The sequence below is a fragment of the Pongo abelii genome, chromosome 16 (genome assembly GCF_028885655.2).
Source record: "Pongo abelii isolate AG06213 chromosome 16, NHGRI_mPonAbe1-v2.0_pri, whole genome shotgun sequence".
Taxonomy (NCBI): domain Eukaryota; kingdom Metazoa; phylum Chordata; class Mammalia; order Primates; family Hominidae; genus Pongo; species Pongo abelii.
The window spans coordinates 13,175,988-13,202,402 of NC_072001.2; the positions used below are offsets into that span (position 1 = coordinate 13,175,988).

At 40.7% G+C, this 26,415-nt stretch overlaps 1 long non-coding RNA gene across 1 annotated transcript; it reads left to right on the top strand.

Moving 5' to 3' along the window:
- Positions 1–1,054: 1,054 nt before the first annotated feature.
- Positions 1,055–26,415, top strand: LOC129050065 (uncharacterized). The gene is made up of 11 exons (XR_008513495.2): positions 1,055–1,705; positions 7,295–7,423; positions 7,662–7,825; positions 8,564–8,721; positions 9,996–10,087; positions 12,279–12,395; positions 12,479–12,544; positions 19,813–19,965; positions 22,916–23,056; positions 23,957–24,044; positions 24,497–26,415. It is a non-coding gene; the product is annotated as an uncharacterized LOC129050065 (long non-coding RNA).

Here is a 26,415-nt window from a genome sequence, read left to right on the forward strand (position 1 = left end):
TCACCCAATAGTGCCCACAATCTGACCCAGCCACATGTGTTCCTGCACTAGACAGGGTCCCAAACCTGCCTCCCCCCACCCCACCACGGGCAGTTCAGCTCCTGATGGTGCACCCCCCAGTCAGCACCCAACAATGCCCCTAAACCGCCCCCCACTTCTAGTATTGTAGCTCCGGATAACTCCACCCAACCCACCCTCTGCCGCTGGCAGTGCAGCAGAAAATAGTGCCCCTAACCCTTTCCCAACCACCGGCAGTACACATTAGTGTACACAACCTGCCTCCCCCCACCACCCCTGCCACCGTGGGCACACTAGTGTAGCCCCAGATGGCCAGCCAACCTGCCCCACCACCAGCAATGCCACCCCGGAAAATGCCCCAAACCAGACCACTGCCACAGGCAGGGTAGCCTCTAGCAGTGAGCCCCAATAGGACACCCAACCCTTGCTCCCAGAAGCGTACAGGGCAGCCCCGGGAAACTCACCTACCCCATCACATTTCCACCACTGTGGCCGAGCTGCAGTCTCTGATGTCACCACCAACCACAGCGAGGTGAGCCACGGTTGCTCAGGCTCCAGCCTCCAGCATGTGGCAGTGCCTCTTCCTTCTCCTAGTTCTCTAGCCTGGCAGGATAAGCTCCCACTGCCGGCCGCCCTCCTAGTACTCTGTCGCCACCACCAACCGCAGCGAGATAGTGTCCCAGGCTCCAGGGCTCCAGGCTCCATCCATTCTCCAGCCAGCGGAACGTGGCGGTCCCTTCCAGTTCTCTAAGCCGGGCACAGAGTAGCTCCTCCGCCTGACACAGAAGAGCCCAAAATGATCTGACGCAACTTCTGCATATTTTATATACCGAGGTTATACAAGTACAGTTCCTGGACTACATGTTCTGATTGGAGGAGAGAAAAACCTCTAGGCCTACTCTGATTGGACTTTATTTTCATGCTGTGATTGGTTAAGACTTGCTATCATCCAATCAGAACATGATAATAAAGTCCAATCAGAGTAAGCCTGGAGGTTTTTTTCTCATCCAATCACAACATGCAGTCCAGGAACCGCCATGGGCATAACCGCAGTATATAAATGATGCTGACAACGGATCAGGATTTTTCAGGTTTCTGTGTCTCGCTGGTTTGCTCAGTGCCCGGGCTAGAGGATTAGGACTCGGGAGTCACTGGCCGTATGCTGGAGGCTGGAGCCAACGGGAGCGCGGCTCGCCTCGCTGCGGTTGTTGGCAGCGACTGAGATAGCAGCCGCCTGAAGCGGTAGGAGAAGGAAAACAGTTTTGGGGTAGATGGAGGGGGGTAAAGTGGATAGTTAGTGCCAAAGGGAAAAAAGGATAGCTAGCAGGAGAAAGCGTTGCAAAAAGATGGTGGGGAAAAAAGGTTTTGGGTAGATGGAGGTGGAAAAACGGTGGGGAGCGGGAGGGAGGGAAGGTTTTGCAGAAAGACGGCGGGTAAAAAGTTTATGGGTAGTTGGAGGGGGAAAGAGAGGGTAGGGATGCGGGAAAACGGGGGCGAGCAGTAGGGAGAGAAGGTTTTGTGAAAAGACGGTGGGGCGAAAATACAGTGGGGGGGGGAAGGTTTTGGGTAGAGGAGCAAAAGAGGGTACCAAGTGGGAGAAGGAAAAAGAGGGTAGCCAGCAGGAGGAAGACAAGGTTTTGCGAAAAGACAGTGGCAGAAGAGAAAGACGGTGGAGAAAGAAAACACGGTGGGTAAAAAGTGTTTCGATAGATGGAGAGGGGAAAGAGGGTGACGAGGGAGAGGAAAGAGGGTGGCGAGAGGGAGCAGGGATACACGGTTGGGAAAAAGACGGAAAAATAGTTTGGGGTAGATGGAGGGCAAAACAGGGTGGCAAGCAGGATAGGGGAAAGAAGAGTACGAGTGGTAAAGCGGGGAGACTGAAAAGATGGTGGGGAAAGTTTTGGGGGATACATGGAGGGGGGGAAAGAGGGTGGGGAGAAGGCTTTGTAAAAAAACGGGGGGAAATGTTTTTGAGTAGATGGAGAAGGGAAAGAGGGTGGCAAGGAGGAGTGGGGGAAAGACGATGAGGAAAACAGTTTTTGGGTAGATGAAGGTGGAAAAGAGGGTGGTGAGCAGCAGGAGTGGGGAGAAGTCTTTGGGAAAAGACGGGGGAAAATGTTTTTGCTTAGATGAAGGAGCAAAATAGCGTGATGAGAGCGGGAGGGGGAAAAGGTGGCGAGGGAGTAAGGGAAAAGATGGTGGGAGAAAACAGTGGGGAAAGGGTTTGGGTAGATGGATGGGGAAAGGGTGGTGAGCGGGAGAGCAGAGAAGGCTTTGCGAAATGACGGTGGAGAAAGAAAAATGGTGGTGAAAAAGTTTGGGAGTAGGTGGAGGAAGAAAAAGGGTAGCGAGAGGGAGTTGGGGCCAAGGCGGTCGGGAAAAGAAAGTGGGGAAATAATGGTGGGGGACAAAGGTTTTGGGTAAATGTTTTTTAAATAAGAGTATTTGTAATTTTGCTTTTGAGTAGTTTCAGTTCTTTATGTTCTGTGTATTAACCCGTTGCCTGATGCATAGTTTGCAAATACTTTCTTCCATTCTCTGGGTTTCTTCATTCTGATTGCTTCCTCTGCTGTGCAGAAGGGTTTAAGTTTAATTATATCGTTGCTTTTGTTGCTTGCTTTTGATGTCTATTTGAAAATTCCTTGTCTTAACCAATTTCATGAAGCGTTTATCTTATGTTTTCTTTAGTAGTTTCATAGTTTCATGTCCTACATTTAAATCTTTGAGTAGAGTTTTGTATATGGTAAGATAACAGCCTAGATATGTTCCTGTGCATGTGGGTGTTGGGTTTTCCTAGCACAGTTTATTGAAGAGTTTGTCCTTCCCAAATGTGTGTTCTTGGTGCCTTTGTTAAAAATGAGTTGACCATAAATGCGTGAATTTATTTCTGATTTCTCTGTTCTGTTTCACTTGTCTATGTCTGTCATTCATTCCTCTCTGTCTCTCCCTCACCCCTTTTGTTGATAGTACTATGCTGTTTTGATGGTACCATACTTACTATAGATTTGTAGTATATTTTGAAATCAGGTAGTGTGGTGTCTCCAGCTTTTCTTTTTATACCAGATTGTTTTGTTTATCTGAGGTATTTTGCATTTCCATGTGAATTTTAGGTTGGTTTTTACTATTTCTATGAACAATGTCTCTTGCATTGATTCTGTAGATCCCATTGGGTGATATAGATATTTTAACAATATTCATCTAGTGCGTGGACATGGGATATCTTTCCATTTACTTGAGTCTGCTTTAATATCTTTCATCTATGATTTATAGTTTTCATTGTGGGATCTTTTGCCTTTTGGGTTAAGATTATCTCTAGATATGATTTTTTTGGTAATGAAATATGATTTCTTTCTTAGATATTTCACTATTGGTGCATGGGCATGCTACTCATTTTTATATATTGATACTGTGTCTTGCAACTTGACTGAATTTATTATTTCTACTAGGTTTTTTATGGAATCTTTGGGGTTCTCTCTGTATAGATGTATGTTTATGTCACCTGCAAACAGACAATTTGACTTCCTTTCTTCCAATTTGGATGCCTTTTATTGCGTTCTCCTGTCCAGTTGCTCTAGCTAGGACTTCAGTACTATGATGATTAAAAGTGGTGTAAAAGTAGCCACACTTGTTCTAGATGTTAGAGGAAGCGCTTTTAACTTTTTCCCGTTGATAATGATGTTAGCTGGGGGTTTGTCATATATGGCCTTTATTGCACTGAGATAAGTACCTTCTGTGCTCATGTTGTTGAGTTTTTATCATGAAGGAATGTTGATTTTTTCAGCATCTACTTAAATGATTATATGGCTTTTGTTCTTGATTTGCTGAATGTGGTATCACACTTATTTGTGTTTATTGAATCATTTTAATATTCCTGGGATGAATCCCACTGGATCATGGCAGATGATCTTTTTATTGTGTTGTCAAATGCGATTTTCAAGTATTTTGTTGAGGATTTTTTGCATCTTTGTTCATCAGGGATATTTGGCTATGGTTTTCTTTTTGTGTTGTGTCCTGGTCTGGGTTTTGTACCAGGGTCATGCTGTCCTCATAGAACAAGTTTCAAAGCCTGCCTTCCTCTTCATTTTATGGGGAATATTTTGAGTAAAATTGGTATTAGCTCTTTTAAAAATGTTAGGTAGAATTTGACAGTAAAACCATGATTCTTCTGTTTTTCTTTGCCGGGAGACTATTACTGCTTTAATTGCATTACTCATTATTGGTTTGTTCAGGTTTGTTTTTTTTAAATCATTCTTTCTTGGGAATTCATTATGTGTCTAGAAATTTATTCACCTCTAGATTTTTCAGTTTGTTTGTATATAGATGTTTTTAATAATCTCTTCAAGCCTTCATATTTCTGTTATCAACTGTAATGTCTCCTTTCTCACTATGATTTTTTTTCTTATCCTTAGTCTAGTTAAAGCTTGTCAATTTTCATTTCTCTAAAACACCCCAGCACTTTGTTCCATTGACTTTTTGTATTTTTCGTTTCTATTTTTAAAATTTCTTCTCTTATCTTTATGATATTTTTTCTACTAATTCTAGCATTTGATTTTTCTTGTTCTCAGGACTGGAGCTGTGCTGTCAGGTTGGCTATTTGATATCTTTCTACGTTTCTGATTTGTAGGCAGTTATAGGTATGCACTTTTCAAACTTACAGCTGCCTTTGCTGAATCCCACAGGATTTGTTATGTTGTGTTTCTATTCTTATTTGTTTCAATAACTGTTTAATTTCCTTTTTATTTTTTCATTTATCGGTTGTTCATGAGCAGGTATTTTAATTTCCATATATTTGTTCAGTTTTTAAAGTTCCTCATTATTGATTTCTAATACTATTCCACTGGGGTCAGAAAAGATACTTGATATGAATTCAGTTTTTAAAAATGTGTTGTGACTTGTTTTTTGGCCTAACACATAGTCTGTCCTGGAGAATAATCCATGTGCTATTCAGTAGAATATCCATTGTGCAGTTGTGGAGTGGAAAGCTGTGTAAATGTTTGTTTGGTCCATTCGTATAGAGTAAAGTTTAACTGATATTTTGTTGTCTGTATGATCTGTTCATTGACGGTAGTGGGGTGTTGGTTATAGTGAAGTGTTGAGGTTCTCTACTGTTATATTGCAGTCCATCTGTCCTTTAAGGTCTGTTAATATTTGCTTCTGTATTTAGGTGCCTGAGTGTTGGTTGAATATGCACTTACAATTGTTAGGCTGCTGTTTACTTCTTTCTCATTACATAATTATCTTTATTTTTTGTTTTTTTTTTTGACTTAAAGTCTATTTTATCTAAGTATAGCTACTTCTGCTTTTTTGTTTCCATTTGTGTGGGATATCTTTCATCATCCCTTCACTTTCAGTCTATGTGTGTCTTTATAGGTGAACTGAGTTTCTTGTAGGCAGTATATAATTGGGTCTTCTCTTTTAATCCATTCAGCCAGTCTTTCTTAATTTAATTTAATTCACATATTCAGGGTTATTACTAACAGGTAAAAACATACTACTGCCGTTTTTTACTTGTTTTCTTGTTTTGCTACTCTTTTTTGTTCTTTCTCCCTTCCTCTTTCTCTTCTCTCTGATCTCTTTTTCTTTCTTCCTTTCTTTTCTTTCCTCCTCGCCTTCCTTCCTGTCTTTATTTGTAGTGAAGTAATATTTTCTGGTAGTGTGTTTTAATTCCTTGCTTTTTATGTTTAGGATGTCTGTTATTGATTTTTGTTTTCTGGTTACCATGAGGCTAAAAAACATATAATTATAATAAGTTACTTCAAACTGAAGAAAACTTAACTTCGGTTGGTCTTAGCTACTCAGGAGGCTCAGGTGGGGAGGATTGCTTGAGCCTGCCAGGCCGAGGTTGCAGCCAGCTGAGATCGCGCCACTGCACTCTCCAGCCTGGGTGACAGAGTAAGACTACGTCTCACTAAATAAATAAATAAATACATAAATAAAAATACAGTAGCTTATAATGAATTCTGATTATAAATTTTGAGATGATGATATTTTAAGGTATAAAGAAGAAAGTGAAAATCATTCATTATCTCATTACCCAAAGATAACTATTTCTAATGTTTTGGTACATATGCTTCCTAATTCATAACCCCTTCTCTCTCTCTGTCACACACACACACACACACACACACACACACACACACACACAAATGTACACATAAGATAGATATATTTTACACACAGATATAATTTTATTGTAACTTTTCAGAAACAGTTTTGTAATTTTTAAAAAAAAAATTGAGAATAAGTTTTGTGAATAATATTCATAGAAAATATTATACAGCTTAATTTTAAGATTTTGTTTTATGCTCTTTGGGGTGGCAGGTTCACTTCTTGCTAAAATGAATCATCTCAGTGTCTTTGATTTTCCTTCTCTCCGCTACACTGTTGCTTTTGGAAGGGGGGGGGCCTGTATCTCCCTCCTGTTTGCTTGGGGGCAAACACATAGTATCATGGGGTTATGAAGACATGTTGCCTGTGCCAGATAGCAATACTGGCTGTAGTTCTGAAAATAAAGGTAACGTAAGAGTTTTTGTCCTGTGATTAATATAAGATGTAAATAAAGTGGTTTTAATCATAGCAAATGATTTAGATAAAACTACATTTTAGATCATTGTAGCCAATGATTTAGATATAATTCTGTGTGTACCTTTTAATTAAGAGTTCAAGATTTCTATACAGTATGTTCATTGTCCGCTTTATCTGTAAAGCATAAAAGCTGATACTGGGTGAGGTAAGAAAATGGATACGTTTTACTATCACAAGGAAAAGGTGGTATCCATAGTCTTGCCAAGGAGGCATGGACTACTTAAGTTGGCTTCTGGATATTTCAGTTTGGGTATGATAGCCTTAATATGAATTTTTTGGTTACTGCTTGATAATACTTAGTAACTGATTGTGTGTGTTTAGTAATGATTGAGTATTGTAATTGATTGATTAGTAATTGATTGAGTTAATGAACCTTCCCGTCCTAAAGGCAAAAATGAAGAGGTTCAAGGGAGCATGAATTGTTAACATCCCCTTTAAACAAATAGGCTAGGTTAGAAATTTTTTTACAGAGCTTTACAGTATTACATGTCAGTTTATTACAGTATAACATGTCAAGAAAAATGGCAGAAGCTCTCTTAACTGACTTGCCAGATGGATTAGATCTCTCCATTCACTCAGTAAAATGTCCAGGATTTCATATTATACTTTCAATTAAAGAGGAGTTTTAGACTTTTATGTTGCTCCAATTTATGGATACCTACTCTCTTGTACTTTATATCCAAATTTATAGATCTATTTGAAGAATTCAAAGAATCTATGGAAGATGGCTCAGCTTGCTGTGAAGCAAAGAAACCAGGGACCTTCTCCAGAACCTCTGAAGTTGATGTTAGGTCCAGCTAATATTTGTCCTCTAAAAAGAGTAAGTATCTAAAGCCTGAACAACTTGCATGGCTTTCTTTTGTTAAATCCAAATAATAACCATTCAGATCTTAGAGGAGATTATAAATATTTAAATACATGTCAGTTACCCAGGAAGGATTCTATGTAAACCATATTCAGATTCCTTTAATTGAAACACCTTAATAGCTGCTTTTATATTTGTGGAGCGTAAGTCTGTTTAGTCCAACAATAGATTGTTTTATTACCTTTTTTTTTAGAAGTGGAATTCTCTCTCAGTTATACTAGTGCTCGATTCTAGTAGCTACCCTAAAGAATGTGGAGAAAAAGAGATGAGTCTTTCTGATTGAATAGAAGTGGATCATTTCCATTAGAACAGCTTCAAAGCTTCCCCCAACTTTTACAGAACATCCATTTCTTAGAGGTATGTGACTGGACCATATGCTTGTTTGCATTTTTCTATTTGAACTTCCTTCATGGCCTTTTGTTTTTCGTTTTTTTTTTTTTTTTTTTTTTTTTTGAGACAGAGTCTTAACTCTGTCACCCAGGCCGTGGCACATTCATAGCTCACTGCTGCCATGAACTCCTGGGCTTATGTGATCCTTCCACCACAGCCTTCCAAGTAGCTGGGACTATAGATGTGCACCACCACGCCTGGCTAATTTTTTAAAAAATTTGTATCAGGCTGGGCATGGTGGCTCACACTGATAAATCCTAACTGGGAGGCCAAGGCAGGTGGATCACTTGAGATCAGAAGTTTGAGACCAGCCTGGTCAACATGGTGAAATCACATCTCTACCCAAAAATACAAAAATTAGCTGGGCATGGTTGTGCACGCCTGTAGTCCCAGCTACTCAGAGGCTGAGGCACAAGAATTGCCCAAACCTGGGAGGCAGAGGTTGTGATGAGCCAAGATCTCACCACTGCTCTCCAGCCTGGTTGACAGAGTGAGACTGTCTAAAAAAAAAAAAAATATATATATATATATATATATATATATATATATTAAAAATAGTTGCCCAGGCTGGTCTCAAACTCCTGGGCTTAAGTGATCCTCCTGCCTCAGCCTCCCAAAGTGTTGTAATGATAGGCATGAGCCACCATACCCAGCCTATTTTTGTTATATATTTTCTGTATGATGATTTCCTTATTCACTTTTCAGATACTTAACTGCTGATCAGTTGTTCTGTCATTGGCAGCTGCCTTCTCAGATGGGCTCAGTGCTAAACAACTCTCTGCTGCTTCACTACATTAACTGTGTAACAGATGAGCCAGTCTTGCTGAGGTCTTACTAGTGGTTGAGTCAAACATTACAAGAAGGTAAGAGTTGCGTGAGGATGGGACAAGATAGTTTACAAATGGGTTTCTTTTGTAAGGGTGCTAAATTCTAGACAAGAAGAGCCTTCCTATGCTGTAATTATGTCTGTGGTAATCATATATTTAGAGCATGAATGTTTCTGTTGTAATTTCAAGGCAGTAAGAAAAGAGATGGATTTTGTTAAGGAAGCACTGCTGGATGCCACCAAGACTCACTGGGTGCCTCTACTTTGATGACTATCTATCTGTCTGTGGTAATCATATATTTAGAGCATGAATGTTTCTGTTGTAATTTCAAGGCAGTAGGAAGGGAGAGGGATTTTGTTCAGGAAACACTGCTGGATGGGTGACCACCAAGACTCACTGGGTGCCGTTCAGGAAACACTGCTGGATGGATGCCACCAAGACTCACTGGGTGCCTCTACTTTGATGACTGTCGCAATCCAAGGATTCTTCATCTTTGTATGTCCAGAAACTTAATGTGAGGCCCCCAGAGTCATCCCGTTAATGGTAATGAAACTCAGAGGAGACTAATGTAAGCCAGATTGTCAGCTAATTATTAAGTTAATTATTTCTGTTAAGCAAAATGCTCACATCTGCCGACTAGAATATCTCCTGTCTGCTATCAGCATATATGGGAACCAAATTTGTCATTGGAAAGTTTCTTAATTATAGAATTAAAGGAAAGGGCAGTGAGAAGCCTTTCATCCAGGCCATAGTAAAGCCTAAGCATTTCATTCCTCCACTGGTGGGGGGTGGCGGGGAAATGATATTTCTTTGGACCAAACTGAGTGTTTCATTACTGGATAAGCTACTCCTGATTTTTCTAGTGGTTAAAGTTGCTTTTAGTTGGTTCCAGGCCAATTCTCCTCCTCCTACTCTGAATCTTTTAAACAGAATATGATAGTTAATTAGATTTCCACTTACTAAATTTCTATCATTTTTACATTATACCCAGCCTACCCTAATTGAAGTTTAGGGTATTCTCAAACTTTCAATTCAGATGTTTATACTTTCTTGGAGTACTATGTGATATAAAGCTTACCTTATTCATTATATGTGAATTTTCTCCATTTATGTTTTCACTGTAAGCTTTTCCCTATATTACCAAGTTGTTGAACGTATCTGTTGTAGTCTACCTCATGAGTTAGCTAGGATGTGTAAGACTAATGGCTTTTTTACTTTGTCACTTATTTGTCACTTTAGTGATAATTATGTTCTGTGCACTTTTTTATTGTGGTACAGCTAGATGCTTATATTTACTGTTTCTGCTCTAGAATGTATTTGGTACAAGGTGAATAATTATGAACATGGAAAACAATTTACCAACTTCCTGGATACTATCACCAGGGCAGAGTCCTTCTTACAAGTAAGATTTCACTTACTGCTTCCACACTCCACCACTCTTTACTAACATTTATTTAGATACCCATTGAAAACCTTTTTCTTGGCCAGGTGTGGTAGTTCACACCTGTAATCTCAGCACTTCGGAGGCCAAGGCGGGTGGATCACTTGAGCCCAGGAGTTCAAGACTAGCTTGGGCAACATAGCAAAACCCCATATCTACAAGGAATGCAAAAATTAACCATGCATGGTGGCATGCATCTGTAGTCCCAGCTACTCAGGAGGATGAGGTAGGAGGATCACTTGAGCTCAGGAGGTCGAGGGTGCAGTGACCTGTAATTGTGCCACGGCACTGCAGCCTGGGTGACAGAGTGAGATCCTGTCTCAAAAACAAAAATAAAAAACCTTTCTTAAATACCTGACACCTTTTGTAAATAATATTTGTTGAATTTGAAACTCATTATAAATAGAGCTGAGTTGGACTTTAATCTTTGCACTGTTGGATTTGAAGAAAGAATATGTTACATTATGCAAATAAAAGGGAAAAGCCTGTAATTTAAGAGAACAAACTGAAGATGTAATTAAATATATTCAGTTAATTGGATTAGCCAGTAATGTAAATTTCATAGGGTCACTAATATTCTTATAATCAACAAACATTTTTTGTGTGTCAAATATATTCCAGCCAATGGACTGATTGGTCTGGGTAACCCTGAGTTGTATTTTAAGCTGCGACTCAGGTATCAGCACCATCAAGAAGCCTTCAGTTACTGCCCAGTGTGGGTTAGCTCCTTGTTCTATGTGCTCCCATGGCTCCCTGTGCTTACCTCTATCGTGACACTTTCAGCATCCATTTTTCCACACATGATGAGCTCTCAGCAGGCAGAAACCATATCTAACTCTTCTTCATGTTTAGATGTTCAGCTTGATTGATAAATGTTTGTGGAATAATTCTTTGGGGGTTTTTTTGGGGTTTTTTTTTTTTTTTGAGACAAGGTCTCACTCTGTTACCCAGGCTGGAGTGCACTGGCACAATCATGGCTTACTGCAGCCCTGACCTCCTGGGCTCAATCATTCCTCCCCCCTCAATCTAGTAGCTAGGACTACAGGTGTGCACCACCACTCCTGGCTAGTCTTTTTGTTTTTTGTAGGGTTTTTTTGTTTTTTTTTTATGTTTTTTGTTTTGATTTTTGTTGTTTAGTTTTTTGTTTTTGTTTTGTTTTTTGTAAAAATGGGGGTTTACCATGTTGCCCAGGCTGGTCTCATACTCCTGGGCTTAAGCATTCCTTCTGCCTTGGCTTCCAAAAGTGCCAAGATTACAGGCGTGAGCCACCACACCCAGCCCAAGTTTTAGGGATTTGGTGAGAAACCATTTAATTGGAAGCTGGGTGCAGACGATGGTAGTGAGGATAGCAATTTAGGTTGACATTTATGTTTCCTACTTGGGAAGATGGATGGCATTCATTGAGAAAAGAAATACAGGAGGAGCAGGCTTGGAAGGAAAGATGTTTCACTTAAGAGATGCCTATGGGACATCAAAGCGGTCATATCCAGTACCCAGTGAAATAATGAGTCTAAAGCTCAGGACTGAGATTTGGGCTAGAGATACAGATTTAGGACCCCTCATGTTAAAAGCGATGGTTTTAGCTATGATGTGGATGAGACTGTCCAGAGGATTCATGTCATGAAAGCAGGTCTTAGGACAGAGTCCTGGTGCATGTCACTATATAAGGCTTGGGTGAGAAAGGAAAAAAGGGAAGCCCCAGGTCCTCACTCTGGTGGAAATATAAGCAGCCTAGACATTTGAGCCTCTAAAGATGGAGCTGCTCAGAGTTGGGATTTGGCCTATGGCCTCTAATGAAATTCTAGCTGTATTACATAACATTGTACGCATTTTCACTGTTGACATTACTGCATGTACCCCAAGATAATAAATTTTATTTTAAAAATTCTGTAACTTTTAGCTTTCTTTCCAATTGATGAAGTTTTTTGGTATTTGAGAACTATATTGATAAAGATGGCAATGCATTCTAATACTAATCATCTTATCCTTTTTCTGAGGAAGTCTGGCATCTAACCTAAGGCTGTTTATATTGATGACAAAAAACTAGTCTAAGAGTGAAGCAACTATAGAGCACAAAATAAACTGGTTTTTTAGAGCATAATTTTTGACTGAAGAGTTCCATATAAGAATTTACCGTTCACTTGTGTTACAGGAGGGGTTTCATTCCTGTGAAGCATTCCTGTTTAAGAGCCTTCCTTCTGGGATGGCCTCTATTGTTGGTCACAGATCCTTCAGCTTGTGAGCTGGATTCTTTTAAGTAGCTTCTCTGGTATGTATCATGAAAATTTGCAGTCATTTAATTCAATGTACTATGATTGAAAGGATTTTGATATATATTTTTTTAATTCCCAGAGGTGAAACCACTTCTTTTTGATCGCCTAGCACAGCTCTTCTTTTACATCAATGATTTATTTCAAGGTAACAAAAACTTGCCTTGCTTAGATTTAACAGGATATATTATTATATTGCTAGTGGTACACAATTCCAAACTGACATGACAGCAATGGTTTTGTAACAGGATTGTCTTGGACCTGGGCTTTGAGGTGCTGCATCACTCAACTCAAAGTTAATGCATAAAATGTTCCTTTTTTTAAGGCTGTGTTGCATACATTTTTCCCTGTTTCCACTTGTAGCAAATGACATAGTGAATGAACAAGTGGCAAATGCGTATTAATAAATAATACACTGACAAATAGTTTGATTATTGTGGTTTATGTTTTTGTGGATACATTTATTCACATCACAAATATTTTTTGAACGTGTACTATATAGTCTTCTTGACACTGGGAATACAGTAGTGACCAAAGCAAACTAAACTCCCCATGACATTCAATTTTATAGTATAATAATAGTCATTTTCTGCTAACAAACTGGCCACACAGAGAGTAAACCATTGGGGTGCCCGGGGAAGTGGGGAGACAGGTTGGGAGGCTGGTCCAATCATCTGTCTTGAGATGATATGACTTGGACCAGAGTGGTTGGCAGGAAGGAAGCCCCTTGTGATGAGACTCTGGGCTGCTTCTGACTCCTCCCAGCTCTTCCTCTCCTTCCTGAATCAGCGGCTTCTTTCCCTGAAGAGGATCTTTGCTGAAGTAGGGATTCCCAGCAGATTTACCAGTTTGGAGCAAACCTCAGCCCTACTTATGTCACACAGGTGCTTTATCAGTTTTTGTTTGCAGTCTTTTCAAAGTACGCAATTACAATAATACAGCATTGTGTTTGACTTTAAGGTGTCCATTGATTTTCTCAGAGGACTGGATTAGATAATGCTTCTGAATGCCAAGCTTAAAGTGATTGATTTTTATCTTGGATGCCTTTAAAGGGGTATATTTAGAATTGTCCGACATAAATGGAGCTGTACTTGCTAAAGGTTAACCTAGCAGGAGGGTTGAGGTAAGACAAGTAAGAGGGGGACGTGTTGAGTTTTAGGTGACAGAAGGCTGTTCAAGTAGAAATGTTGGTGGGTAGGGTGAGGCATAGTTAGAAAAGTGGGACTAGCTCTTAGCAGCAAAGATGGGTCAGTAAATAGAAATGTGGGAGTCGCCATAGAGAGGCGGAGTTGGATTTGAGGAAGGGCCCTGATCTGTGTATTCAGCAAGCCATCAAGTATTCATTGAATACCTCCTAAGTGCTGGGAATGTTATGGCGAAGAAGGCAGGCGGATCCCTGTTCTCAGGGAGTTGGCATTCAGTCAGGCATGGGGAGGTAGAAGGGCAAACAATCATGACCTCATGAGTAAAATACTTTCAGAGAGTGGTAAGTGCTGTTCAGATAATAAAAGTCTGATGTACTCTGGCTTGTGGGTGCTGGGGAAGATTCTTTCTTAGATTGGCAACCAGGGAAGGCCTCTTTGAGTAGGTGATGCTGAAATGAGACCTGAATGCTAGGAAAGATCCCACCTCTCGAAGATGTAGGGATAGAGTGTTGCAGGTAGAAGTCTTGGACAACAGAAGCTAAGTCTAACGTTGGGCAAGGTCTCATTTAAGCAAGTGAAGATGTTGAGCAGCAAAGAGAGAGACAGGAAGAAGGGCAGGGACCTTGCTGGCTTCACCCACCAGCACAATAAGCACTTTACACAGAGGTAAGTGTTCATGTTAAAAAGAACCAAGGCTGGGCACAGTGACTCATGCCTGTAATGCCAGCATTATGAGAGGCCAAGGCAGGCAGATTGCTTGAGCCCAGAAGTTCAAGATCATCCTGTGCAACATGGCAAAACCCTGTCTCTACAGAAAATACTAATACAAAAATTACCGGGGCATAGTGGTGCGTGCCTGTGGTCCCAGCTACTTGGGAGGCTGAGGTGAGAAGATCATCTAAGCCTGGGGAAGTTGAGGCTGCAGCAAGCGGTGATCATGCCACTACACTCTAGCCTTGGTGGGAGAGGAAGACTCTGTCTAAAAAAAGAAACAAATGAGGATTGTGTTCTGCCACCAAGACTGAAGAATCAGAATCCCAAGAAGGATGGCAGTGATGGTGTGACCTGCAAGGAAGTCAAGGAAAGGGTCACTGGTTTTGATCTTAGTTACTGGTGGACCATTAAGATTGTGCACTCATTAGAGGGTGCTGAATTCAGGGACCACCAAATGCAAGGGGTTAAGCAGGGGATGAGGAAATACTAATGGCATTTTTGGACTCTAACAAATCTTTTCCTTTAACATTTGTGAATATGCCATAAAAGACTCCCCCACTATGTGCACCCTCACCTTTGGAAATCTTTCCTGGCTGTGCTCCTGAATTTACTCACCTTCTCTTGCCCCTTCTCCGTGGGCTCCTCCTTTACTTTCTCTTTGCTGCTGAAGACTTGTCACTTTGCATTCCATTCTCTCTTAATCTCCAGACACCCCATAGCTGCAGGCCAGTCCTGCCTGTCGTCGCTGGTGGGAACCTGGTTCCTGGATCTAGAAAGTGGCCATGAGATGTGACAAAAGGGATGATATCTTAATGGGCCACCAAGGTGTTGTTTAAGACTTGTGAATGTTTGAAAACAGAAGGAAATTAATAGAGAGGGAGACACTAATGATGAAGGGCAGAAGAGAGCACAGGATTTGAGGCAGAAGTGGAAGGGCTAATCTTAATATAAGGTGAAATCCTTCTTTTTCTGAATTAAGAGGAAGGAAAGACTAAATGAGGCTGAGTTCCAAGATTCTAGAGTTGGAAGAGACGTGAGTGGGAGAAGCTTATGGTAAGTGGTCTGGATCTTTGTAGCAATACAGAAAGCCAGGTGAAAAAACAGAAAGCCAGGTGGTCTGCTGAAAGTTAAGCTAAAAATTGTTGCAGGAATTTTGGAGTTACCACTCCAAAGATTTTTCTGGGGCCTAACCAAGTGAAGAATGAAGAAACTGCCAAGCACCAGCAAAGATCCAGTTGAAGTTGACATGTATTTTTAGCAAACTCTGCCTTTGTCCAGGCTTGCTCTGCCAGGGCCCAAGCTGGTGCTAGTGTTACTGCTGTTTATAGAGAGTTTGGATTTTAGTCACTGATGATATTTTGAGAAGACATCATTCCCATATTTGTCCTTAACAGGAAATCAAAGACTGATTTGTTTTCCTCGCATTTCACTTTGACCTGTCAGGGGCATGTAATTAGTAAGCACTGCCTGTGGAATCCAGTATAAGGAATTGTAATTAACAATTTTTCATAGACCTATTAAATGTGGCTCATTACATTTAGAATCTGAGCTATTAGGAAAAATGAAAGCTCTCAAACTTAGCAATAATCTCATTTGTTTGTAGTAGTTTCTATAGCACATTGTAGTTTTAAGGTGTATGTCTACTCAGGTGTAGTTTTTTGAAATATTTTTGAGCAGCTACTAACAATAATATCCTCAAGTAGAAATTTGCTAACTAAATGGAAACAGATAAATCATTTTGGGATCTCCCTTTTTTGTATATTAGGTTGAAAACGGTGTATTTGTAGCCAACCCAGTTCAGAACGTTCAATACTAATGAGAAAAGAGGGCAAGTCTGCAGAAAATATTAATGAGATGCTTCTAAGTAGACTTTCTTGATATAGAGCCTCCCTATCAGCAACGCTAACTGCCTGGACTGGTTCCACCATCTCCAAAACTCTGAAACAGTAACAAGCAGCTATGTTGCTCTGAGTTTCCCAGACCTGTTCCTCTGTATAGCTCTGTTCATCCATGTTTAATTGAGCACTTACTCTGTGCTTTACAAAGCCCTTACCTATGCATACTTGACCTTATTTTTTTTCCAGTCATTGTCCAGATTTTTATTCCAGCCAATACATGTTGTAGGCTATGGACATAAATTTGCATGAACCTGTAAGAATGCAGAACAGCCCCATCTTTAACTGTAAACACTTTATCATCATCACTGTTAGTATAAATTAGTTGATTTCATGTTTTTCATATGCTTTGTGAATGTGAAAACCTGATATTTAGCATCGTCTTTGCTAAATACAGTCTTGACAAGCAAGTAAAAGCTTTCTATAGTACATATTTTTTTAGAATTTACCATTGTTTTTCAATTTAATGTTCTAAAATAGCTGTACAGAGTTTTAAAGTCAAAACAGTGTACAAAGGTATATGCAGGGAAGTGTTATTCCCACCATGTTGATGAATTCTATATTCTACCCCCACCATATCCCCCAGAAGTAACCATATTTACTAGTTTTCACTTATTCTTCCAGGGTTTCTTTATGCAAATATAATTACATTATATATGTTCATAATTTCTACCTTAATAAAAGGTAGTATAGTATGTATGCTGTTCTGTCCTTTTTTTTTTTTTTTTTTTTGAGATAGAGCCTGGCCCTGTCACCCAGGCTGGAGTGCAATGGTGTGATCTCGGCTCACTGCAACTTCTGCCTCCCAGGTTCAAGCAATTCTCCCGCCTAAACTTCCAGAGTAGCTGGGATTACAGGCGCTCACCACCATGCCTGGCTAATTTGGTGTTATCTTAGGAGATACGGGGTTTCACCATGTTGGCCAGGCTGGTCTCAAATTCCTGAACTGGTGACCCGCCTGCCTCGGCCTCCCAAAGTGCTGGGATTACAGGCGTGAGCCACTGTGCCCGGCCCACTGTACTTTTAAAGTAGGAGGAGTTCTTAACCAGCATAAACCTTTAAGGGGTTATTAAACATACTCCCTCAAAGTTTCAAATACCATTTTATCTGTATCTGGTCATAACTTTCATGAGATTTTCAAAGCCATCTGTGATTCCCCAAAAGATTAAAAATCATCGTTCCATAAGAGTTTACAGATAACATACCAAATATCTGGATTTGTAACAAACCATAAGCTGTAGTAAAAAGGTAAGGCTAGAAAAAGATGCCATATGTAGAAAAATGCATCTGAGTTAATATGCATTTAATGAATTCAGTGTAATTTTATGCTTTAATTTCATAGTTGGAAATGCTAGAAAGTGAAAATATGATTAATTCGTTGTGCGACTACCAAGTTAAATACTCACACCAAATGAAATACTTATTAGTCCACACTAGAATTTAAGGACAGTATTTTATTTTCATAGGCCTCTATTGTATCAAATAGAAATGATAAAATTGTTAATAGTTGTTATAACTTGTGTAAGTGGATAATTTGAGCTTTTTAGAGGACAATTTATTTGTTTGTTTTACCTGAATAAACGTTGTCATGACAAGTTTGAAGGCTTGATCTGGGCTTGTCCCGTGGGAGAAAATTAAATCTTACCCTAAACAATGGAAATACTGAAGGAATGCTTGTTGAAAATGTGTGCAGTATTAAAAAAAAGCCATCAGAAGGCAAAGGTACATTTATAACTTGGTAGAAGTTGGTTTGAATATTTTAAACATGTGATTTCAGTGTTTTGTTTTGTTTTTTTTTTTTTTGAGAGACAAGGTCTTGCTATGTTACCCAGGCTGGTCCCGAACTGCAGGGCCCAAGTAAGGATTGTACTTTTATATGCATTCTCTGTGTATTCATTTAACATGATGTCACTACATTGAAATTCACCAGTTATGAACTGAGTAAAGTTTTGAAAATTAGGTGAACATTCAGGAGGTCTATAAGTTTTTATTCCATTATAAATTACTACCTATGACCATGTTAATAAGAGTGTATCTGTTAAAAACATCTTGGTGAAAATGTTATGCTAACAAAGTTCCTAATTTTTCAGTTATTCCCTTTTTTGGGTTTGTTACCAGTGGAAATTTATCCTCTTGGATTTATGTTCCTGAATGAAGAATATACTTCTTGGGGCTTGCAGTTTAATGAAAATGAAGGTTTTTAGAAGCACAGGCATTCAAAACAAATACCAGACAGATTGATTTTTACTTTTCTAATCTAAACCATTTAAAAATGAATTTTCATCTATCTAGGCTACTTTTTTTTTCTTCTCAAGATGGAATCTCATTCTGTCACTCAGGCTGGAGTGCAGTGGCATGATGTTGATTTCGGCTCACTGCAACCTCCGCCTTCTGGGTTCAGGTGATTCTCCTGCCTCAGCCTCCCGAATAGCTGGGATTACAGGCATACACTGCCACAGCTGGCTAATTTTTGTGTTTTTAGTAGAGATGGGGTTTCACCATGTTGGCCAGGCTGGTCTTGAACTCCTGACCTCGTGATCTGCCCACCTTGGCTTCCCAAAGTGCTGGGATTATAGGCATGAGCCACCGTGCCCTGCCATTAAGTTATATTTTATAGCCTGACAGCTTTCTAAGTGAACCACTCTGATTTTCTGTTGACATCATCAGTTCTCACTGGGCTTGTATATGGAAAATCCATAAACTCCATGTTTCAGATATGCCAGTAAGGGAGATTAAAGTACATTTTGCATCTCCTCACTAGAAACAATAATTATTTTCCTAATGATAGTTTATGTCATTGACTCTTTATAAAAGGAAAAATAAAATACATATAAAGGGTTACAATAAGTTACGCAGGTATAAAATTGTTTTGTAATATTTGAAAGCTTTTATTAGGGTGAAATTTTTGGCTGATTTTATGTTGGAAGTTGTTTGTTATGAGTGTAGTATCACAAACCTGTCAAGAATTTATGCTGTATAAAATGGAAAATAAAAGCCCAAGATCTTGATTGGAATACAGGTGGTTCATCCCAAATCTAAAAATCCAAAGTGCTCTGAAATCTGAAACTTTTTGAATGCTGATGTGATGCTCAAAGGAAATAATCTCACTAATCTCAGGTGTAATAAGTAAAAATAAAAATAAAGGAAATGTTCATTGGAGTATTGTGGATTTTTGATTTTTCAATTAGGAATGCTCAACTCTTAAGTGTAATGCAAATATTTCAAAATCTGAAAAAATCTGAAATCCAAACACTTCTGGTCCCAAGCATTTCAGATAAGTGTATTCAACTATATCAGTTTTTTTAGGGGAAACACGAATAGGATTTCTTCTCTTATTTTGAGATTTAGTCCACGTGAGAAATTTTTTTGGAATAATTTGTAGAGGCATGAGGCCATATTGAGGATTGGGAACACCCTCAAGAAATGTCAGACCCTATCATAGGAGGCCTTATAATAATAGAGCGCATAACTGGGGTCAGGTTGTGGAGTCAGAAGATAAGTATTTTTTTTTCCTTAGCTATTACTTCTTGCTCTGTTTTCATAATTGGGATTTATCTTAGTTTCAGTTTGGGGCTCCCTCATTTATACCCTAATCTGTTTTGGTAATCAAATGAATTTCTGTGTCAAATATTTAGACTTAGTATTTTCATTCCTTTCTCCAGCAAATACTAGCTGTGGGCTGCCTCTAAAAATACTGCAGAAGACACATACCTGTGGCACCAGCTTGGTGATACTGGTGTCTTCTCCAGGGGGATCAAGCAGCTCTACCACTCGCTCTCCTTTTGGTGGAACAAATGGTTTGTGATCTTTGAAAAGTAAGTGATTTTTACTTGTGGCTCATTCCTTGATTTATCTCAAATTCTGAAATTTAAGGCTTACCTATTATTTTAAACTTACTTTGTTAAACAGTTGTTTGTGGCCAGGTGTGGTGGTGCATGCCTGTAGTCCCAGCATTTTGGAAGGCCAAGGTGGGTGAACCACCTGACGTCAGAAGTTCAAGACCAGCCTGGCCAACATGGTGAAACCTCATCTCTACAAAAATAGAAAAATTACCTGGGTGCCTGTAATACCAGCTACTCGGGAGGCTGAGGCAGGAGAAGCACTTGAATCCAGGAAGCAGAGGTTGCAGTGGGTTGAGATCGCTCTATTGCACTCCAGCCTAGGTGACAAAGAGAGACTATCTAAAAAAAAAAATGTTTGCAATAATTCTCTGACAACCAAAAACACCAATTATCAATATAGGGTAGGAAGATTTAAAAATACAATTTTTGTGATTGACATAATAGTATAGTTTTGCAAAGTATCATCCTGTAAAAGTAGTCGAGACACTAATCAGTTCAACAAAGTTTTAGAAAACAGTATTTTCCCATGTTATTTACCGATGACAGCAAGAACTCTACTCACTATGATAGACTTTCAAAGCTATTAAAATAAGCATGTAAAACACCTCATTTTAGGACACACATACAAAATACTAAGCATACAATACAGAAAAAATGTATAGAAACAATATTTTTAAATGTACATATATTTTTATAAGGAGGCATACTATAGTAATTAAAGCAGTGTATTTTTGGCTTCAGAGTGGGTACACAGTTAAATGGAATAATGTATAGAATCAAAAAATGTTCCTCACGCCGGGCATGGTGGCTCACTTGTGTAATCCCAGCACTTTGGGAGGCCAAGGTGGATGGATCACCTAAGGTCAAGAGTTAGATACCAGCCTGGTCAACATGGCAAAACCATCTCTATTAAAAATACAAAAATTAGCCAGGCATGGTGGCACACCAGCAGTCCCAGCTACTTGAGAGAAACAAACTCAAGAGACACAGCACTAAAGTTTTGTTTGAAAGTGGTGAAGAAAATAAAATCAATGATCATGATTAGTGTATGTGTGTGTGTGTATATATACACACACACATATATACATACACTATACACACACACACATATATATACACACACTATATATATATACACACACACACACATATATATATGCTGGTGTGGATCCTTGACATATTTAACTCATTTACTCTTCACAATAACTGTATAAGGTAGGTATGTAGTTTTATTATTTCCACTCTACAATGAGGTAACAGATATTCCATGACTTTGCCACGGCCACCCAAAAGTGTTAGAGCTGGAATTCAACCTCTGAATCCTAAAGTCCATGCTGTCACTGCACTGTCCTGTGGTAAGGGAAAAGGCCAAGGTGTCTCCAGGTTTTAGAGCTAGTATTTGGAAGGATTGCAGCTGAGCTATGTTTGGGTGTACACCAAACTGTATTGAGCACTAACTACAAAGTGTTTCCTGTAAACATTTTTACCTTGCATTGTTAATGATCGTAACCCCTCTTAAGTTATCCTTTTGATAATTAATGTATATCGGGAAAAGCCTTCATGCAAAAGTTGCCATTTTAGAAACACTTTGCAAATTCTGGTTCGGTATTAAATTTAGGAAGATGTGTGGTGACAGTTTTCTTTCTGTGGTCTTACGTGTTTATTTTCCATCTCTTTACCACTAATTGCCACCAATACACAACAATGACAAAAGGGTGTGATTGTTAAAAAGTCTTGTTAAGAGCCTAAAACTTAAAAACTTTGAAAATAATCTCCAGGCTCATGAAACAGCTTAATGTTTGTTTCCAACGTCCTAGCCTCTGGCTTGGTGTATCATATTTTGGGTGATCAGTTTACAAGTCGTGCAGACCTCATTGCTCCTGGGAGCTCACTGGGCTGTAGTGCTCTTGTACCAGGATTGAATAACAAATAAACGCATTTCTTTGGAAAATTTAAAATTTTAGCAAATTTTCCCTGAAGTATCTTGCCAATTCTCTATGGCATTCTAGTTTCCTTGAAAAGAAAGAAGTTTTGTTTAAGACAGAATCTCTTCTGTCACCTAGGCTGGAGAGAAGTGGCATGATCTTGGCTCACAGCAGCCTCCACCTCCAGGGCTCCCACCTCAGCCACCTGAGTAGTTGGAACTATAGGCACACACCAACATGCCCAGTTAATTTTACATTTTGTAGAGCCAAGGTCTCACTATGCCCCCCAGCCTCGTCTCAAAGCCCTGGGTTCAAGCAGTCCTCTCGCCTTGGCCTCCCAGAGTGCTGAGACCACAGGCAGGAGCCATCGCACACCGCCAGGAAGAATCTTTTGTGCTATTTAAATTTGGGAATCAGTATGAGAAATTTCTATATGCAAAATAATTCTGAATAAACTGCAATTGAAGATACTGTTCATTAGGTTGTGTGATGATGCCTATAACAAATTATCAAGGTTAATGCTATAGAAATGTTTATTTCCTGTGAGGAACTGGTACACTTGTTATTGTGAGAAAGGGAACATTATGTAATACATTGGATTTTCTATTTTCCCTGGCTGGTGGGAAGCTTGTATCTAAGTGTTGGGCTCAGTTACTAGGGCTTTTTATTGTGTATTAATGTTAATTGGTCCCCTTTTACCTGGATTTTTAATGTAAGCCACTTAAATCCCTTTTGGAATTAGGCCACACATAAATCAGTTACTGTTTATTCTGTGAGACTTATTCCTTCTCACACAGGAGGTAAGCAAAAATTTAAAAATCTTGGCTTCTTGCCAAGTCCCAACCTAGTGTTCTGCCATGTAAATATATGGGAGTAAGGATTTGGGTTTCAACATTAGAGAGCACCCTTGCCCTTGTATTTTTGAGCAGTGCTTGTGTGGAATGTGTGTACAGGTAGCTGGTGGCATGATAGTTAAATAAAGTATGCTGTTTTTACAGGCACGTGCTAGGACTCTGTGAACAACATGTTAGGGACGTGCTCAAATGATTATATCGATCAGTGGTGTAACCCTGGGAATCAAGCCTTCCGTTATGTCTGCGAGAGACTTGGAGTCCGTCAAATCATCACTGAGCCCAAAGGTGAGGTCATCCCACCACCTCAAGGCTATTGCAGGGAGGCCAGGCAGGGAAGAGACCCCTCCTACTGGGAAGAAGGCAGGCCATGAACAGACCAGGGCAGCCAGTCCCCAGGAGCCACAGGCCAGGCCTTCCTAACAGGTACACACCTGTTCCTGTCTTGCCCTGTGTGAATGTGGGGGCAGCGTGTGCTGCAATCAAGGGGGCTCCAGCTTAACTGACGCACGTGGCTCTCTGTCCTTGCGGAGCAGCAGTGTGACGAAAAACCTTTCCCAGGATTCCATCTCTTAGTACAGAATTGTTGGTAAATGTGTTTTTAAAGATATCGATTACATTTATGTGGTCCTTCTCTTCTCCTACCCAGCTAGAAGTTGTTGAAGTTGGGACTTGTCTGTTTGATCCCTCATATGAAACCTGCATTGTCCCACACAGGGACAGACCATTGCCTTGGGAGGGACTGAGTGATGACTTCATGTGGCCCCTTCATTTTACAGAGGAGGAATCTGGGTCCTACCATGCTGGCAGAGTTGGTGCAGGCCACTCAGAGAGCGGGAACTAGGAACTAGAGGCCAGCTGCTGCCCAGTAGTGTAACACGTACTTCCTTCAACTTGAATGGGTTGTGAGCCATCCCTAGGGGCTAGTCCCCCACTGCCTCATGCCAGGGGTTTTTCTTTGCTCCGTGGTGACCATCTTTCCTGTCCCTTCTTTCTCATCACCCTGCTCACTTTCTCCCTGACTCAGCGGCCTGTCATTGCTCTCTATTGAGTGCACCTTCCTTCTTGCCTCTCCTGGACCTCAGCCAGGCTGGCGTGCTGGGGACAGCACCACTGCAAGGCCTGTTGCCCAAGGTCCCACAGCATTGGACTCAGTGGTGTGTGCAAACCTCTCCTTTTGTGTTTCAGCGAGGATGCCATGATGAAAGCTGACGTGACGCATAGTAAATCCAGCAGGGATATGGAGAGCCATGTGTTCCTGAAGGCCAAGTCCTGGGTAAGGCCCTAGTGAGTGAGCCCCTCTGGCAGAGAGGCTAGGAAAGGACAGTGTCACAGACTCTGGAACCCCTCTGTGGGGGATCCTAGGGAGTCGGGGTGTCATGGTTGCTCATTGATTGATCACAGGGAGTCTGGGAGGAGTGGTTTATTGATCACAGGGAGTCGGGGTGGGGTGCTTGCTCATTGATTGATCACAGGTAGTCATGGTGGGGTACTTGCTCATTGATCACAGGCACAGTTGGCTTTGCCTGCAGCACTCGGGGTCCTCCTGTGTGTCCACGGTATAAGGAGGACACGGGATGCAGGCCCAGCCTCTGGCCCCAGAGCTCACTGCCAGCACCTTCCATCTGTGGTCAGCCCCCGTGAATCCTACAGAGAGCTCAGTTAGACCCCAGCTGCTCCTGTGGAAGGGATCAGTGCCATAAGCAAGAATCTGGTTTGTCCTTATAGTCTCTCCTAGGTGTCTTTACCTAAGCCCCACAGAGCCCTGAGGCGTGGGCCAGAAGCATCCCTGTCCCGTTTTGCGAAATGAAGAAGGTGATGCTTATCTAGAAGAATTCATCCCGGTGGAGTAGAGGAGAAGGGTTTCCACCACATGAGCTCTCTCCCTGGGCCAGCACCACACTGAGAGCCTCATGTGACCACCACCTTTCATCTGTGAGTGCCCCTGGGACAGAACTGTTTTACTAGAAATGAACAAAACACACATGCACTTATGTGCACGTGTGTGTGTGAGACAGAGCTGCAAGAGCACAGGGGCTGAGGTGGGTGGAGTAGGCTCTGTCTATGCATGCATGTGATAAGCTTTTTCTGTAAGAGCTTTATCCAATTCACCCTTTCAGGTTTACATGTCAGTAGTCTCTATGATATTCACAGAGTTGTGCAGCCATCACCAAAATCTAAGTTTTGAACTTTCATTAATAAATAAATGAATAAACAGGTGCACCTTCACTGTGTTGCCCAGGCTGGTCTCAAACTGCTGGCCTCATGCAATCCTCTTGCCTAGGCCTCCCAAAGTGCTGGGGTCACAGGTGTGAGCCACCAAGCCCGGCCTAATTTTAGAACTTATTTTGTTTTTTGAGACAGTGTCTCTGTCACCCAGGGTGGAGTGCAGTGGCATGAACCCAGGCCACTGCAGCCTCAACCTCCTGGGCTTAAGTGATCCTCCTTCCTCAGCCTTCTGAGTAGCTGGGACTACTGGTGTGTGCCACCACACCGGGCTATTTTTTTATTTTTTATAGGTACAGAGTCCCACTGTGTCACCCTGGTTGGTCTTAAATTTCTAATCTCAAGCTACCCTCCTGCCTCCCAAAGTGCTGAGATTACAAGTGTGAGCCACCGTGCCCAGTTTGCTTTTTTTTTTTTTAACTGAGTCTTGCTCTGTTGCCCAGGCTGGAGTGCAGTGGCACCATCTTGGCTCACTGCAGCCTCTGCCTCCCAGGTTCAAGCAGTTGTCCTGCCTCAGCCTCCTGGGTAGCTGGGATTACAGGTGCACTCCACCACATCCGGCTAATTTTTGTATTTTTAGTGAAGATAGGGTTTTACCATGTTGGCCAGGCTGGTCTCAAACTCCTGACCTCAGGTGATCTGCCCACCTGAGCCTCCCAAAGTGTTGGGATTACAGGCATGAGCCACCACACCCGGCCCAGTCTGCATTTTTTAAAGGAACTTTATACCTGTTGGCAGTCACACGCTCTTCTTTCCTTCAACCCTCAGCCACCAGTTATACTTTGCACTGCCGTGGATTTGCCTATTCTGAATTTTCCATATAAATACAATTGTACAATACATGTTTTATTTTGCAGCTGGCTTATTTCACTTAGCATAATATTTTTAAAGTTTAAGGTCCATGAACAGTGTTTGGTATGTACTTCATTCCTTTTTATTGTTAAATAATCCATGTATAAATGGCTATATCACATTTTTCATAGCCGTTCATTAGTTGGTGGATATATGGATTGTTTCTACTTCTTGGTTATCATGAATAGGTAAAACAATATTTGATGGGGGCTGTGTTTTCACTTCTCTTGGGTATATACCTAGCGGTAGCGTTGCCCGGTCATATGGTACCTCTGTATTTAACCTTTTGAGGAATTGTCAGATGTTTCCCAAAGCAACTGCACTATTTTAAATTCTCCCCAGCAGCTTAAATGACATTCCAGTTTCCCCTCATCCTTTCCGGTACTTGTCACTGTTTAACTATAGCCTTTGAATTCGTGTCTCATTGCTTAGATTTGCATTTGACTAGTGACTAGCCATGTGGAGCATCTGTTCCTGTGCTTTTTGGCCATTTGCGTATTTTCTTTGAAGCATGTCTATTCAGATCCTCTGTTCATTTTTAAATTGTGTTGTTAGTCTTTTTATTGTTG